Source organism: Hypanus sabinus, chromosome 12 (genome assembly GCF_030144855.1).
Source record: "Hypanus sabinus isolate sHypSab1 chromosome 12, sHypSab1.hap1, whole genome shotgun sequence".
In the NCBI taxonomy this organism is placed as follows: Eukaryota; Metazoa; Chordata; class Chondrichthyes; order Myliobatiformes; family Dasyatidae; genus Hypanus; species Hypanus sabinus.
In genome coordinates, this window is record NC_082717.1 from 3652071 (window position 1) to 3669478 (window position 17408).

Consider the following 17408-nt stretch of genomic DNA (forward strand, 5'->3'; position numbering starts at 1 on the left):
GCTGATGTCAACTCTCAGCTCACAGACAGCTGTTTATTTGCGGGCATGATGCTGTTATTGTGTGTGTTATTGTATTAGAGTGAGTGAGTGTGAGTGTGTGTGTATTAATGTGTGTTTGTATGTGTGCCTCTGTGAGGTCGTGTGTGAGTGAGTCTGTGTTTTAATGTGTCTTCCAACTGGGGTACAGGGGGAGTGTGGATAACCCAGTCCGTGTCTCCCAACCGGGGTACAGGGGGAGTGTGGATAACCCAGTCCGTGTCTCCCAACCGGGGTACAGGGGGAGTGTGGATAACCCAGTCCGTGTCTCCCAACCGGGGTACAGGGGGAGTGTGGATAACCCAGTACGTGTCTCCCAACCGGGGTACAGGGGGAGTGTGGATAACCCAGTACGTGTCTCCCAACCGGGGTACAGGGGGAGTGTGGATAACCCAGTCCGTGTCTCCCAACTGGGGTACAGGGGGAGTGTGGATAACCCAGTCCGTGTCTCCCAACCGGGGTACAGGGGGAGTGTGGATAACCCAGTCCGTGTCTCCCAACCGGGGTACAGGGGGAGTGTGGATAACCCAGTCCGTGTCTCCCAACCGGGGTACAGGGGGAGTGTGGATAACCCAGTCCGTGTCTCCCAACCGGGGTACAGGGGGAGTGTGGATAACCCAGTCCGTGTCTCCCAACCGGGATACAGGGGGAGTGTGGATAACCCAGTCCATGTCTCCCAACCGGGGTACAGGGGGAGTGTGGATAACCCAGTCCGTGTCTCCCAACCGGGGTACAGGGGGAGTGTGGATAACCCAGTCCGTGTCTCCCAACCGGGGTACAGGGGGAGTGTGGATAACCCAGTCCGTGTCTCCCAACCGGGGTACAGGGGGAGTGTGGATAACCCAGTCCGTGTCTCCCAACCGGGGTACAGGGGGAGTGTGGATAACCCAGTCCGTGTCTCCCAGCCGGGGTACAGGGGGAGTGTGGATAACCCAGTCCATGTCTCCCAACCGGGGTACAGGGGGAGTATGGATAACCCAGTCCGTGTCTCCCAACCGGGGTACAGGGGGAGTGTGGATAACCCAGTCCATGTCTCCCAACCGGGGTACAGGGGGAGTATGGATAACCCAGTCCGTGTCTCCCAACCGGGATACAGGGGGAGTGTGGATAACCCAGTCCGTGTCTCCCAACCGGGGTACAGGGGGAGTGTGGATAACCCAGTCCTTGTCTCCCAACCGGGGTACAGGGGGAGTGTGGATAACCCAGTCCTTGTCTCCCAACCGGGGTACAGGGGGAGTGTGGATAACCCAGTCCGTGTCTCCCAACCGGGGTACAGGGGGAGTGTGGATAACCCAGTCCGTGTCTCCCAACCGGGGTACAGGGGGAGTGTGGATAACCCAGTCCGTGTCTCCCAACCGGGATACAGGGGGAGTGTGGATAACCCAGTCCGTGTCTCCCAACCGGGGTACAGGGGGAGTGTGGATAACCCAGTCCGTGTCTCCCAACCGGGGTACAGGGGGAGTGTGGATAACCCAGTCCGTGTCTCCCAACCGGGGTACAGGGGGAGTGTGGATAACCCAGTCCGTGTCTCCCAACCGGGATACAGGGGGAGTGTGGATAACCCAGTCCGTGTCTCCCAACCGGGGTACAGGGGGAGTGTGGATAACCCAGTCCGTGTCTCCCAACCGGGGTACAGGGGGAGTGTGGATAACCCAGTCCGTGTCTCCCAACCGGGGTACAGGGGGAGTGTGGATAACCCAGTCCGTGTCTCCCAACCGGGATACAGGGGGAGTGTGGATAACCCAGTCCGTGTCTCCCAACCGGGGTACAGGGGGAGTGTGGATAACCCAGTCCATGTCTCCCAACCGGGGTACTGGGGGAGTGTGGATAACCCAGTCCGTGTCTCCCAACCGGGGTACAGGGGGAGTGTGGATAACCCAGTCCGTGTCTCCCAACCGGGGTACAGGGGGAGTGTGGATAACCCAGTCCGTGTCTCCCAACTGGGGTACAGGGGGAGTGTGGATAACCCAGTCCGTGTCTCCCAACCGGGGTACAGGGGGAGTGTGGATAACCCAGTCCTTGTCTCCCAACCGGGGTACAGGGGGAGTGTGGATAACCCAGTCCGTGTCTCCCAACCGGGGTACAGGGGGAGTGTGGATAACCCAGTCCGTGTCTCCCAACCGGGGTACTGGGGGAGTGTGGATAACCCAGTCCGTGTCTCCCAACCGGGGTACAGGGGGAGTGTGGATAACCCAGTCCGTGTCTCCCAACCGGGATACAGGGGGAGTGTGGATAACCCAGTCCGTGTCTCCCAACCGGGGTACAGGGGGAGTGTGGATAACCCAGTCCGTGTCTCCCAACCGGGATACAGGGGGAGTGTGGATAACCCAGTCCGTGTCTCCCAACCGGGGTACAGGGGGAGTGTGGATAACCCAGTCCATGTCTCCCAACCGGGGTACAGGGGGAGTGTGGATAACCCAGTCCGTGTCTCCCAACCGGGATACAGGGGGAGTGTGGATAACCCAGTCCGTGTCTCCCAATCGGGATACAGGGGGAGTGTGGATAACCCAGTCCGTGTCTCCCAACCGGGGTACAGGGGGAGTGTGGATAACCCAGTCCGTGTCTCCCAACCGGGGTACAGGGGGAGTGTGGATAACCCAGTCCGTGTCTCCCAACCGGGGTACAGGGGGAGTGTGGATAACCCAGTCCGTGTCTCCCAACCGGGGTACAGGGGGAGTGTGGATAACCCAGTCCGTGTCTCCCAACCGGGGTACAGGGGGAGTGTGGATAACCCAGTCCGTGTCTCCCAACCGGGGTACAGGGGGAGTGTGGATAACCCAGTCCGTGTCTCCCAACCGGGGTACAGGGGGAGTGTGGATAACCCAGTCCGTGTCTCCCAACCAGGATACAGGGGGAGTGTGGATAACCCAGTCCGTGTCTCCCAACCAGGATACAGGGGGAGTGTGGATAACCCAGTCCGTGTCTCCCAACCGGGGTACAGGGGGAGTGTGGATAACCCAGTCCTTGTCTCCCAACCGGGGTACAGGGGGAGTGTGGATAACCCAGTCCGTGTCTCCCAGCCGGGGTACAGGGGGAGTGTGGATAACCCAGTCCGTGTCTCCCAACCGGGGTACAGGGGGAGTGTGGATAACCCAGTCCGTGTCTCCCAACCGGGGTACAGGGGGAGTGTGGATAACCCAGTCCGTGTCTCCCAACCGGGATACAGGGGGAGTGTGGATAACCCAGTCCATGTCTCGCAACCGGGGTACAGGGGGAGTGTGGATAACCCAGTCCGTGTCTCCCAACCGGGGTACATGGGGAGTGTGGATAACCCAGTCCGTGTCTCCCAACTGGGGTACAGGGGGAGTGTGGATAACCCAGTCCGTGTCTCCCAACCGGGGTACAGGGGGAGTGTGGATAACCCAGTCCGTGTCTCCCAGCCGGGGTACAGGGGGAGTGTGGATAACCCAGTCCGTGTCTCCCAACCGGGGTACAGGGGGAGTGTGGATAACCCAGTCCGTGTCTCCCAACCGGGGTACTGGGGGAGTGTGGATAACCCAGTCCGTGTCTCCCAACCGGGATACAGGGGGAGTGTGGATAACCCAGTCCGTGTCTCCCAACCGGGGTACAGGGGGAGTGTGGATAACCCAGTCCGTGTCTCCCAACTGGGGTACAGGGGGAGTGTGGATAACCCAGTCCATGTCTCCCAACCGGGGTACAGGGGGAGTGTGGATAACCCAGTCCGTGTCTCCCAACCGGGGTACAGGGGGAGTGTGGATAACCCAGTCCATGTCTCCCAACCGGGGTACAGGGGGAGTGTGGATAACCCAGTCCGTGTCTCCCAACCGGGGTACAGGGGGAGTGTGGATAACCCAGTCCGTGTCTCCCAACCGGGGTACAGGGGGAGTGTGGATAACCCAGTCCGTGTCTCCCAACCGGGGTACAGGGGGAGTGTGGATAACCCAGTCCTTGTCTCCCAACCAGGATACAGGGGGAGTGTGGATAACCCAGTCCGTGTCTCCCAACCGGGGTACAGGGGGAGTGTGGATAACCCAGTCCTTGTCTCCCAACCAGGATACAGGGGGAGTGTGGATAACCCAGTCCGTGTCTCCCAACCGGGGTACAGGGGGAGTGTGGATAACCCAGTCCATGTCTCCCAACCGGGGTACAGGGGGAGTGTGGATAACCCAGTCCGTGTCTCCCAACCGGGGTACATGGGGAGTGTGGATAACCCAGTCCGTGTCTCCCAACCGGGGTACAGGGGGAGTGTGGATAACCCAGTCCATGTCTCCCAACCGGGGTACTGGGGGAGTGTGGATAACCCAGTCCGTGTCTCCCAACCGGGGTACAGGGGGAGTGTGGATAACCCAGTCCGTGTCTCCCAACCGGGGTACAGGGGGAGTGTGGATAACCCAGTCCATGTCTCCCAACCGGGGTACTGGGGGAGTGTGGATAACCCAGTCCGTGTCTCCCAACCGGGGTACAGGGGGAGTGTGGATAACCCAGTCCGTGTCTCCCAACCGGGGTACAGGGGGAGTGTGGATAACCCAGTCCGTGTCTCCCAACTGGGGTACAGGGGGAGTGTGGATAACCCAGTCCGTGTCTCCCAACCGGGGTACAGGGGGAGTGTGGATAACCCAGTCCGTGTCTCCCAATCGGGATACAGGGGGAGTGTGGATAACCCAGTCCGTGTCTCCCAACCGGGGTACAGGGGGAGTGTGGATAACCCAGTCCGTGTCTCCCAACCGGGATACAGGGGGAGTGTGGATAACCCAGTCCGTGTCTCCCAACCGGGGTACAGGGGGAGTGTGGATAACCCAGTCCGTGTCTCCCAACCAGGATACAGGGGGAGTGTGGATAACCCAGTCCGTGTCTCCCAACCGGGGTACAGGGGGAGTGTGGATAACCCAGTCCGTGTCTCCCAACCAGGATACAGGGGGAGTGTGGATAACCCAGTCCGTGTCTCCCAACCGGGGTACAGGGGGAGTGTGGATAACCCAGTCCATGTCTCCCAACCGGGGTACTGGGGGAGTGTGGATAACCCAGTCCGTGTCTCCCAACCGGGGTACAGGGGGAGTGTGGATAACCCAGTCCTTGTCTCCCAACCGGGGTACAGGGGGAGTGTGGATAACCCAGTCCGTGTCTCCCAACCGGGGTACAGGGGGAGTGTGGATAACCCAGTCCGTGTCTCCCAACCGGGGTACAGGGGGAGTGTGGATAACCCAGTCCGTGTCTCCCAACCGGGGTACATGGGGAGTGTGGATAACCCAGTCCGTGTCTCCCAACCGGGGTACAGGGGGAGTGTGGATAACCCAGTCCGTGTCTCCCAACCGGGGTACAGGGGGAGTGTGGATAACCCAGTCCATGTCTCCCAACCGGGGTACAGGGGGAGTGTGGATAACCCAGTCCGTGTCTCCCAACCGGGGTACAGGGGGAGTGTGGATAACCCAGTCCGTGTCTCCCAACCGGGGTACAGGGGGAGTGTGGATAACCCAGTCCGTGTCTCCCAACCGGGATACAGGGGGAGTGTGGATAACCCAGTCCGTGTCTCCCAACCGGGGTACAGGGGGAGTGTGGATAACCCAGTCCATGTCTCCCAACCGGGGTACAGGGGGAGTATGGATAACCCAGTCCGTGTCTCCCAACCGGGGTACAGGGGGAGTGTGGATAACCCAGTCCATGTCTCCCAACCGGGGTACAGGGGGAGTGTGGATAACCCAGTCCGTGTCTCCCAACCGGGGTACAGGGGGAGTGTGGATAACCCAGTCCGTGTCTCCCAACCGGGGTACAGGGGGAGTGTGGATAACCCAGTCCGTGTCTCCCAACCGGGGTACAGGGGGAGTGTGGATAACCCAGTCCGTGTCTCCCAACCGGGATACAGGGGGAGTGTGGATAACCCAGTCCGTGTCTCCCAACCGGGGTACAGGGGGAGTGTGGATAACCCAGTCCGTGTCTCCCAACCGGGGTACAGGGGGAGTGTGGATAACCCAGTCCGTGTCTCCCAGCCGGGGTACAGGGGGAGTGTGGATAACCCAGTCCGTGTCTCCCAACTGGGGTACAGGGGGAGTGTGGATAACCCAGTCCATGTCTCCCAACCGGGGTACAGGGGGAGTGTGGATAACCCAGTCCGTGTCTCCCAACTGGGGTACAGGGGGAGTGTGGATAACCCAGTCCATGTCTCCCAACCGGGGTACTGGGGGAGTGTGGATAACCCAGTCCGTGTCTCCCAACCGGGGTACAGGGGGAGTGTGGATAACCCAGTCCGTGTCTCCCAACTGGGGTACAGGGGGAGTGTGGATAACCCAGTCCATGTCTCCCAACCGGGGTACAGGGGGAGTGTGGATAACCCAGTCCATGTCTCCCAACCGGGGTACAGGGGGAGTGTGGATAACCCAGTCCGTGTCTCCCAACCGGGGTACAGGGGGAGTGTGGATAACCCAGTCCATGTCTCCCAACCGGGGTACAGGGGGAGTGTGGATAACCCAGTCCATGTCTCCCAACCGGGGTACAGGGGGAGTGTGGATAACCCAGTCCATGTCTCCCAACCGGGGTACAGGGGGAGTGTGGATAACCCAGTCCGTGTCTCCCAACCAGGATACAGGGGGAGTGTGGATAACCCAGTCCGTGTCTCCCAACCTGCCTGCAGGGGGAGTGTGGATAACCCAGTCCGTGTCTCCCAACCAGGATACAGGGGGAGTGTGAATAACCCAGTCCGTGTCTCCCAACCGGGGTACAGGGGGAGTGTGGATAACCCAGTCCGTGTCTCCCAACCGGGATACAGGGGGAGTGTGGATAACCCAGTCCGTGTCTCCCAACCGGGGTACAGGGGGAGTGTGGATAACCCAGTCCGTGTCTCCCAACCGGGGTACAGGGGGAGTGTGGATAACCCAGTCCGTGTCTCCCTACCGGGGTACAGGGGGAGTGTGGATAACCCAGTCCGTGTCTCCCAACCGGGATACAGGGGGAGTGTGGATAACCCAGTCCGTGTCTCCCAGCCGGGGTACAGGGGGAGTGTGGATAACCCAGTCCGTGTCTCCCAACCGGGGTACAGGGGGAGTGTGGATAACCCAGTCCGTGTCTCCCAACCGGGATACAGGGGGAGTGTGGATAACCCAGTCCGTGTCTCCCAACCGGGGTACAGGGGGAGTGTGGATAACCCAGTCCGTGTCTCCCAACCGGGGTACAGGGGGAGTGTGGATAACCCAGTCCGTGTCTCCCAACCGGGGTACATGGGGAGTGTGGATAACCCAGTCCGTGTCTCCCAACCGGGGTACAGGGGGAGTGTGGATAACCCAGTCCATGTCTCCCAACCGGGGTACAGGGGGAGTGTGGATAACCCAGTCCGTGTCTCCCAATCGGGATACAGGGGGAGTGTGGATAACCCAGTCCGTGTCTCCCAACCGGGGTACAGGGGGAGTGTGGATAACCCAGTCTGTGTCTCCCAACCGGGGTACAGGGGGAGTGTGGATAACCCAGTCCGTGTCTCCCAACCGGGATACAGGGGGAGTGTGGATAACCCAGTCCGTGTCTCCCAACCGGGGTACAGGGGGAGTGTGGATAACCCAGTCCGTGTCTCCCAACCGGGGTACAGGGGGAGTGTGGATAACCCAGTCCGTGTCTCCCAACCGGGGTACAGGGGGAGTGTGGATAACCCAGTCCGTGTCTCCCAACCGGGGTACAGGGGGAGTGTGGATAACCCAGTCCGTGTCTCCCAACCGGGGTACAGGGGGAGTGTGGATAACCCAGTCCATGTCTCCCAACCGGGGTACAGGGGGAGTGTGGATAACCCAGTCCGTGTCTCCCAACCTGCCTGCCGGGGGAGTGTGGATAACCCAGTCCGTGTCTCCCAACCTGCCTGCCGGGGGAGTGTGGATAACCCAGTCCGTGTCTCCCAACCTGCCTGCCGGGGGAGTGTGGATAACCCAGTCCGTGTCTCCCAACCTGCCTGCCGGGGGAGTGTGGATAACCCAGTCCATGTCTCCCAACCGGGGTACAGGGGGAGTGTGGATAACCCAGTCCGTGTCTCCCAACCTGCCTGCCGGGGGAGTGTGGATAACCCAGTCCGTGTCTCCCAACCTGCCTGCCGGGGGAGTGTGGATAACCCAGTCCGTGTCTCCCAACCGGGGTACAGGGGGAGTGTGGATAACCCAGTCCGTGTCTCCCAACCGGGGTACAGGGGGAGTGTGGATAACCCAGTCCGTGTCTCCCAACCGGGGTACAGGGGGAGTGTGGATAACCCAGTCCGTGTCTCCCAACCGGGGTACAGGGGGAGTGTGGATAACCCAGTCCGTGTCTCCCAACCGGGGTACAGGGGGAGTGTGGATAACCCAGTCCGTGTCTCCCAACCGGGATACAGGGGGAGTGTGGATAACCCAGTCCGTGTCTCCCAACCGGGGTACAGGGGGAGTGTGGATAACCCAGTCCTTGTCTCCCAACCGGGGTACAGGGGGAGTGTGGATAACCCAGTCCGTGTCTCCCAACCGGGGTACAGGGGGAGTGTGGATAACCCAGTCCGTGTCTCCCAACCGGGGTACAGGGGGAGTGTGGATAACCCAGTCCATGTCTCCCAACCGGGGTACAGGGGGAGTGTGGATAACCCAGTCCGTGTCTCCCAACCAGGATACAGGGGGAGTGTGGATAACCCAGTCCATGTCTCCCAACCGGGGTACAGGGGGAGTGTGGATAACCCAGTCCGTGTCTCCCAACCGGGGTACAGGGGGAGTGTGGATAACCCAGTCCGTGTCTCCCAACCGGGGTACAGGGGGAGTGTGGATAACCCAGTCCGTGTCTCCCAACCTGCCTGCAGGGGGAGTGTGGATAACCCAGTCCGTGTCTCCCAACCGGGGTACAGGGGGAGTGTGAATAACCCAGTCCGTGTCTCCCAACCGGGGTACAGGGGGAGTGTGGATAACCCAGTCCGTGTCTCCCAACCGGGATACAGGGGGAGTGTGAATAACCCAGTCCGTGTCTCCCAACCGGGGTACAGGGGGAGTGTGGATAACCCAGTCCGTGTCTCCCAACCGGGGTACAGGGGGAGTGTGGATAACCCAGTCCGTGTCTCCCAACCGGGGTACAGGGGGAGTGTGGATAACCCAGTCCGTGTCTCCCAACCGGGGTACAGGGGGAGTGTGGATAACCCAGTCCGTGTCTCCCAGCCGGGGTACAGGGGGAGTGTGGATAACCCAGTCCGTGTCTCCCAACCGGGATACAGGGGGAGTGTGGATAACCCAGTCCGTGTCTCCCAACCGGGATACAGGGGGAGTGTGGATAACCCAGTCCGTGTCTCCCAACCGGGATACAGGGGGAGTGTGGATAACCCAGTCCGTGTCTCCCAACCGGGATACAGGGGGAGTGTGGATAACCCAGTCCGTGTCTCCCAACCGGGGTACAGGGGGAGTGTGGATAACCCAGTCCGTGTCTCCCAACCGGGATACAGGGGGAGTGTGGATAACCCAGTCCGTGTCTCCCAACCGGGATACAGGGGGAGTGTGGATAACCCAGTCCGTGTCTCCCAACCGGGGTACAGGGGGAGTGTGGATAACCCAGTCCGTGTCTCCCAACCGGGGTACAGGGGGAGTGTGGATAACCCAGTCCGTGTCTCCCAACCGGGGTACATGGGGAGTGTGGATAACCCAGTCCATGTCTCCCAACCGGGGTACAGGGGGAGTGTGGATAACCCGGTCCGTGTCTCCCAACCGGGGTACAGGGGGAGTGTGGATAACCCAGTCCGTGTCTCCCAACCGGGGTACAGGGGGAGTGTGGATAACCCAGTCCGTGTCTCCCAACCGGGGTACAGGGGGAGTGTGGATAACCCAGTCTGTGTCTCCCAACCGGGATACAGGGGGAGTGTGGATAACCCAGTCCGTGTCTCCCAACCGGGGTACAGGGGGAGTGTGGATAACCCAGTCCGTGTCTCCCAACCGGGGTACAGGGGGAGTGTGGATAACCCGGTCCGTGTCTCCCAACCGGGGTACAGGGGGAGTGTGGATAACCCAGTCCATGTCTCCCAACCGGGGTACAGGGGGAGTGTGGATAACCCAGTCCGTGTCTCCCAACCGGGGTACAGGGGGAGTGTGGATAACCCAGTCCGTGTCTCCCAACCGGGGTACTGGGGGAGTGTGGATAACCCAGTCCGTGTCTCCCAACCGGGATACAGGGGGAGTGTGGATAACCCAGTCCGTGTCTCCCAACCGGGGTACAGGGGGAGTGTGGATAACCCAGTCCGTGTCTCCCAACCGGGATACAGGGGGAGTGTGGATAACCCAGTCCGTGTCTCCCAACCGGGGTACAGGGGGAGTGTGGATAACCCAGTCCGTGTCTCCCAACCGGGATACAGGGGGAGTGTGGATAACCCAGTCCGTGTCTCCCAACCGGGGTACATGGGGAGTGTGGATAACCCAGTCCGTGTCTCCCAACCGGGATACAGGGGGAGTGTGGATAACCCAGTCCGTGTCTCCCAGCCGGGGTACAGGGGGAGTGTGGATAACCCGGTCCGTGTCTCCCAACCGGGGTACAGGGGGAGTGTGGATAACCCAGTCCGTGTCTCCCAACCGGGGTACTGGGGGAGTGTGGATAACCCAGTCCGTGTCTCCCAACCGGGGTACAGGGGGAGTGTGGATAACCCAGTCCGTGTCTCCCAACCGGGATACAGGGGGAGTGTGGATAACCCAGTCCGTGTCTCCCAACCGGGGTACAGGGGGAGTGTGGATAACCCAGTCCGTGTCTCCCAACCGGGGTACAGGGGGAGTGTGGATAACCCAGTCCGTGTCTCCCAACCGGGGTACAGGGGGAGTGTGGATAACCCAGTCCGTGTCTCCCAACCGGGGTACAGGGGGAGTGTGGATAACCCAGTCCGTGTCTCCCAACCGGGATACAGGGGGAGTGTGGATAACCCAGTCCGTGTCTCCCAACCGGGGTACATGGGGAGTGTGGATAACCCAGTCCGTGTCTCCCAGCCGGGGTACAGGGGGAGTGTGGATAACCCGGTCCGTGTCTCCCAACCGGGGTACAGGGGGAGTGTGGATAACCCAGTCCGTGTCTCCCAACCGGGGTACAGGGGGAGTGTGGATAACCCAGTCCATGTCTCCCAACCGGGGTACAGGGGGAGTGTGGATAACCCAGTCCATGTCTCCCAACCGGGGTACAGGGGGAGTGTGGATAACCCAGTCCGTGTCTCCCAACCTGCCTGCAGGGGGAGTGTGGATAACCCAGTCCGTGTCTCCCAACCGGGGTACAGGGGGAGTGTGGATAACCCAGTCCGTGTCTCCCAACCGGGGTACAGGGGGAGTGTGGATAACCCAGTCCGTGTCTCCCAACCGGGGTACAGGGGGAGTGTGGATAACCCAGTCCTTGTCTCCCAACCGGGGTACAGGGGGAGTGTGGATAACCCAGTCCGTGTCTCCCAACCTGCCTGCCGGGGGAGTGTGGATAACCCAGTCCGTGTCTCCCAACCGGGGTACAGGGGGAGTGTGGATAACCCAGTCCGTGTCTCCCAACCGGGGTACATGGGGAGTGTGGATAACCCAGTCCGTGTCTCCCAACCGGGGTACAGGGGGAGTGTGGATAACCCAGTCCGTGTCTCCCAACCGGGGTACAGGGGGAGTGTGGATAACCCAGTCCGTGTCTCCCAACCGGGCTGCACAAGGACTGTGGTTAACTGCAGTTGCATCACAGTCAGGCTGACTCACCGAGATGTTGTCGCTGTTTTTCCAAAACGTTTGACACTCATGACTTATTATCTGATCTCTTAGCTGTGTCTGGCTCACACTCACTTCAGTTATGAGTAACTCTGTGTAAGACCTGGGAACCTCTCCCATTTAGACTGTAAGATACAGGACCAGAATCAGGCCATTTGTCCCATTGAGTCATGGCTGATCCATGTTTGCTCTCAACACCAATCTCCTGCCTGCTCCCTGTACACCTTCATGCCCTGAGTGTTCAAAAATCTATCAAGCTCTGCCTTAAATATACATAAAGTTTTGGCCTCCACAGCAGCCTGTGTGGCAAGGAATTCCACAGATTTACCATCCTCTGGCTCAAGAAAATCTTCGTCATCTGCATTCTAAAAGGATGCCACTCTATTCTGAGGCTGTGTCCTCTGGCCTTAGACTGTCCCCACGATAGGAAGCATCCTTTCCCATTTGATAGGTTTCAACGAGGACATCCCTCATTCTGCTGAATTCCAGTGAATACAGGCCCAGAGCATTCAGGCGCTATTCATATGACAAACTATTCAATCCTGGAATCATTTTCGTCTGCCTCCTTTGAGCCCTCTCCTGTTTCAGCACATCCTTTCTGAGGGCCCAAGGCTGCTCACAGTACTCCAAGTGAGGCCTCACCAGTGCTTTATGAAGTTTCAACATGACATCTTTGCTTTTATATTCCAGTCCTCTTGAAATGAATGCTAACATCACATTTGCCTTCCTCATCCCAGACAGCCTGCAAACTAATCTGTAGGGAATCCTGCACACGGACTCTGAAGTGCACGACCATACACTTCCTGATGCTGTATTCCATCTGCCATTTCTCCTAATCTGTCTGTCTTTCTGTAGCCTCTCTATTTCCTCAAAACTACCTGCCCCTCCAGCTATCTTCTTAACATCTACAAACTTCTCAGTAAACCCATCAGTTCCATTTTCCAATTCAGTGGCATCATAGGTGAAAAGTTTTGGTCCTAAAACAGACTGCTGTGGAAAACCATTAGTCACCAGCAGACAGTCAGAAAAGGGTCCCTTTAATCCCGCTCTTTGTCTCCTGCCAGTCAGCCACTGCTTTATCCATGCTAGAGTCTCTCCTGTAATACCAGGGGCTCGTAGCTTGTTAAGCCGCCTCATGTGAGGCACCTTGTCAAAGGCTTCTGAAAATCCAAGTACACAACATCCACTGATCCTCCTTTGTCTGTCCTGCTTGTCACTTCAAAAAATTCCAACAGATTTGTCAGGCAAGATTTTCCCTTGAGAAAACCATGCTGATAATGGCTAGTTTTATCTTGTGCCTCCAAGTAGCCTGAGACTTCATCTTTGATAATTGACTCCAACATCTTCCCAATCACTGAGGTCAGACTATAGTTTCCTTTCTTTTGTCTCTCTCTCTCTCTCTTCTTGAAGAGTGAAGTGACAATTTCAATTTTCCAGTCTTCTGGAACCAGTCCAGAATCTAGTGATTCTTGAAAGATCATTACTAATACCTCCACAATCACTTCAACCAACTCTATCAGAACTCTGGGGTGTACACCATCTAGACCAGGTGATTTATCTATCTTCAGACCTCTCACTTTCCCAAGAACCTTAAAGCTCTCTAGTCATGGTAACTTCACACACTTCATGACCCCCAACACCTGGAACTTCCACCATACTGTTAGTGTCTCCCACAGTGAAGACTGATGCAGAGTACTTATCTAGTTCATCTGTCATTTCCTTGTCCCCCATTACTACCTCTCCAGCATCATTTTCCAGTGGTCTAATATGCATGCTCACCTCTCTTTTATACTTTATGTATCTGAAGAAACTTTTGGTGTTCTCTTTAATATTATTGGCTAGCTTACTTTTATATTCCATCTTTACCTTCTTAATGACTTTTTTTTAGTTGCCTTCTGTTGATATTTAAAAGCTTCTCAATCTTATAAAATCCCACTAATCTTTGCTCTATTAGATGCACCCTCTTTGGTTTTTTATGTTTGGCTTTGACTTCCCTTGTTAGCTACAGTTGTGTCATCTTTCCTTCAGAATGCTTCATCCTCACCGGAATGTATATGCCCCGTGCCTTCCGAGTTGCTTCCAGAAATTCCAGATAATGCTTCTCATCAACCCTACCAGTGTTCTGGCCAACTCCTCTCTCGTGCGTCTAAAATTCCCTTTACTCCACTGTAACACTGATGCATCTGATTTTAGCTTCTCCCTCTCAGATTTCAGTAGGTTTCAATAGGTTCTATAGGTACATTTAATGTCAGACAAATGAGTACAATATACATTCTGAAATTCTTCTTCGCAAACATCCACGAAAACGGGAGTGCCCCAAAGAGTGAATGACAATTAAATGTTAGAACCCCAAAGCCCCCCCAGCTCCCCCCCACACGTAAGCAGCAGCAAAGCAACGACCCCCCCCCCCCAACCCCACCAGTAAAAAAGCATCAGTGACCCCCACCGAGCACTCAGGCGTGCAGCAAAGCACCAGTAAAGGCACAAACACAGCACCCCAAAGACTACTCATTCACCCTGTAATCCAACATACCACAGGCTCTCTCTCTCCTTAATAAGGGAAAAGAGATGTCCCCATTTCACAGTGAGAGGGGAGGCATAACAAACAACTCACTGATTTACGATGTTAAAAGTCTGTTGCGCCACTTTTTCCGATCTCAGCGCCCGGAGAGTCGGCCGCAGAAAGCCACAGGTCTCTGGTCACACAGCTAACCCATTGTGTCCGATGTTCTGTGATCTGCCGTGCTTCAGTCTGGGGCACCGGCCTAGCATCAGCCTGTCTCCAGAGCCAGGAAAATCCGGCACTCTCGTCTTCCAGGCCGGGTCCTTGCGATGTCAAAGAGCGGCTGGTCATGAGGCCCTGAGAGCGGGTCCCATTCCCAGAAGGTCAGAGTGTAACTCCAGGCCAGGGTCTTCAAAAGAACCTTGAAAAGGAAAATTAAGGATATCAAAGATAGAAATAGAGCTGTTTCCGAAGATGCAAGCAAAGGAGTTGCCGTATAGCGCCATCTTAACTTTTCTCGCCCCTCCGAGTCCAGGGTGAATTAGGGTCCTATTCTGATTACTTTGCCCTGAGGGTTCTTTCAGCTTATGCTCTCTAGTCAATTCTGCTCTCTCTTGCCCTGCCTTCCACAGAATAATGTCCTGTTCAATTACCTCATAATTTTTTCTCAGAAGTCTCTCTGTACCCTTTGATGTATCAGTGTCTGAGCTTTGCACGTACATGTCAGTCGTCACGTTTGACATAGATGTGAAACTGGAACTAGGGATTGTGGGTTAAGGCTAAAAGGTGAAATGTTTAAAGGGAACATGAGGGGGAATTTCTTCACTCAGACAGTGTGCAATTAGCTGCCAGTGGAAGTGGTGTATATGGGTTTGATTTCAACATTTAAATGAAGTTTGGATAAATACATTGGTGGGAAGGGTATAGGGACAGGCAGATTGATGGGAATAGGCAGATTAATAGTTTGGCATGGACTAGATGGGCTGAAGCACCTATTTCTGTGCTGTATGCTCCATGAAATTCTGTAAATACTCAGTGGTCCAGGCAGAGTCTGTGGAGAGAGAATTGGGCTGTTGACCTTTCACCTAAACTGACCAGCTCCTACACAAACTGGGCTGGCAGGCTATCTGAAGCAGTCCAATTGAGGAAATGCTGTGGCTCTATGTCCCGGAGTTAGATGGTGCTGTTTTTAAATCCAGTTTCCAGCATCTGTAGTTTTTTGTCACACATTTTTTTTCTTTTATCTCCTCTTGTATAGAAACATAGAAAACCTACAGCACAATAAGGCCCTTCAGCCCACAATGTTGTGCTGACCCTCAAACACTGCCTCCCATATAACTCCCCACCTTAAATTCCTCCATATACCTGTCTAGTTGTCTCTTAAACTTCACTAGTGTATCTGCCTCCACCACTGACTTAGGCAGTGCATTCCACACACCAACCACTCTCTGAGTGAAAAACATTCCTCTAATATCCCCCTTGAATTTCCTTCCCCTTACCTTAAAGCCATGTCCTCTTGTACTGAGCAGTGGTGCCCTGGGGAAGAGGCGCTGGCTATCCACTCTATCTATTCCTCTTAATATCTTGTACACCTCTATCATGTCTTCTTTCATCCTCCTTCTCTCCAAAGAGTAAAGCCCTAGCTCCCTTAATCTCTGATCATAATCCATACTCTCTAAACCAGGCAGCATCCTGGTAAATCTCCTCTGTACCCTTTCCAATGCTTCCACATCCTTCCTATACTGAGGCAACCAGAACTGGACACAGAAATCCAAGTGTGGCCTAACTGGAGTTTTATAGAGCTGCATCATTACATCGCATCTCTTAAACTCTATCCCTCGACTTATGAAAGCTAACACCCCAAAAGCTTTCTTAACTACCCTATCTACTTGTGAGGCAACTTTCAGGGATCTGTGGACATGTACCCCCAGATCTCTCTGCTCCTTCACACTACCAAGTATTCTGCCATTTACTTTGTACTCTGCCTTGGAGTTTGTCCTTCCAAAGTGTACCACCTCACACTTCTCTGGGTTGAACTCCATCTGCCACTTCTCAGCCCACTTCTGCATCCTATCAATATCTCTTATACAATCTTATACACCTCTATCATGTCTCCTCTCATCCTCCGTCACTCCAAGGAGAAAAGGCCTCATTCACTCAACCTGTTTTCATAAGGCATGCTCCCCACTCCAGCCAACATCCTTGTAAATCTCCTCTGCACCCTTTCTATGGCTTCCACATCCTTCCTGTAGTGAGGTGACCAGAACTGAGTACAGTACTCCAAGTGGGGTCTGACCAGGGTCCTATATAGCTGCAACATTACCCCTCAATTCCTAAACTCAATCCCATGATTGGTGAAGGCCAATGCACCGTACGCCTTCTGAACCACAGAGTCCACCTGTGCAGCTGCTTTGAGTGTGCTATGGACTTGGACCCCAAGATCCCTCTAATCCTCCACACTGCCTAGAATCTTACCATTAATACTATATTCTCAGAGAGTCAATGGGTTAAAAAGAAGTTGGAAGTGTATTTACTATCAAAGTACATGTACATCAACATACACGTCCCTGAGATTTGTTTTCTTGCAGGCATTCACAGTAAGTACAGAGAGCGCGATAGAATCAATGGAAAACCATTCGTAACAAAGGCAGACAAACAACCAGTGTACAAAAGGCAATAAACTGTGCAAATGCAAAAAGGAAAAGTACATAAGTAAAGGAATTCTTAAAAATTAAAAAAATAAATAAACAATAAATATTGAGAACCTGAGATGAAGAGTCCTTGAAAGTGAGTCCATAGATTGTGGGAGAGTTCAGTGATGGGGCAGGTGAAGCTGAGTGAAGTTATCCCCTCTGGTTCAAGACCCTGATGGTTGAGGGGTGATAACTGTTTCTGAACCTGGTGCTGTGAGTCCTGAGGCTCCTGTACCACCTTCCTGATGGTTGAGGGGTGATAACTGTTCCTGAACCTGGGGGTGAGTCCTGAGGCTCCTGTACCACCTTCCTGATGGTTGAGGGGTGATAACTGTTCCTGAACCTGGGGGTGAGTCCTGAGGCTCCTGTACCACCTTCCTGATGGTTGAGGGGTGATAACTGTTCCTGAACCTGGGGGTGAGTCCTGAGGCTCCTGTACCACCTTCCTGATGGTTGAGGGGTGATAACTGTTCCTGAACCTGGGGGTGTCCTGAGGCTCCTGTACCTCCTTCCTGATGGTTGAGGGGTGATAACTGTTCC

At 55.7% G+C, this 17408-nt stretch overlaps 1 protein-coding gene across 7 annotated transcripts in view; it reads left to right on the forward strand.

Moving 5' to 3' along the window:
- The window catches only part of LOC132402569 (uncharacterized), a 52146-nt gene that overhangs the window by 20845 nt on the left and 13893 nt on the right, over positions 1-17408 (forward strand). The window lies entirely within an intron of this gene.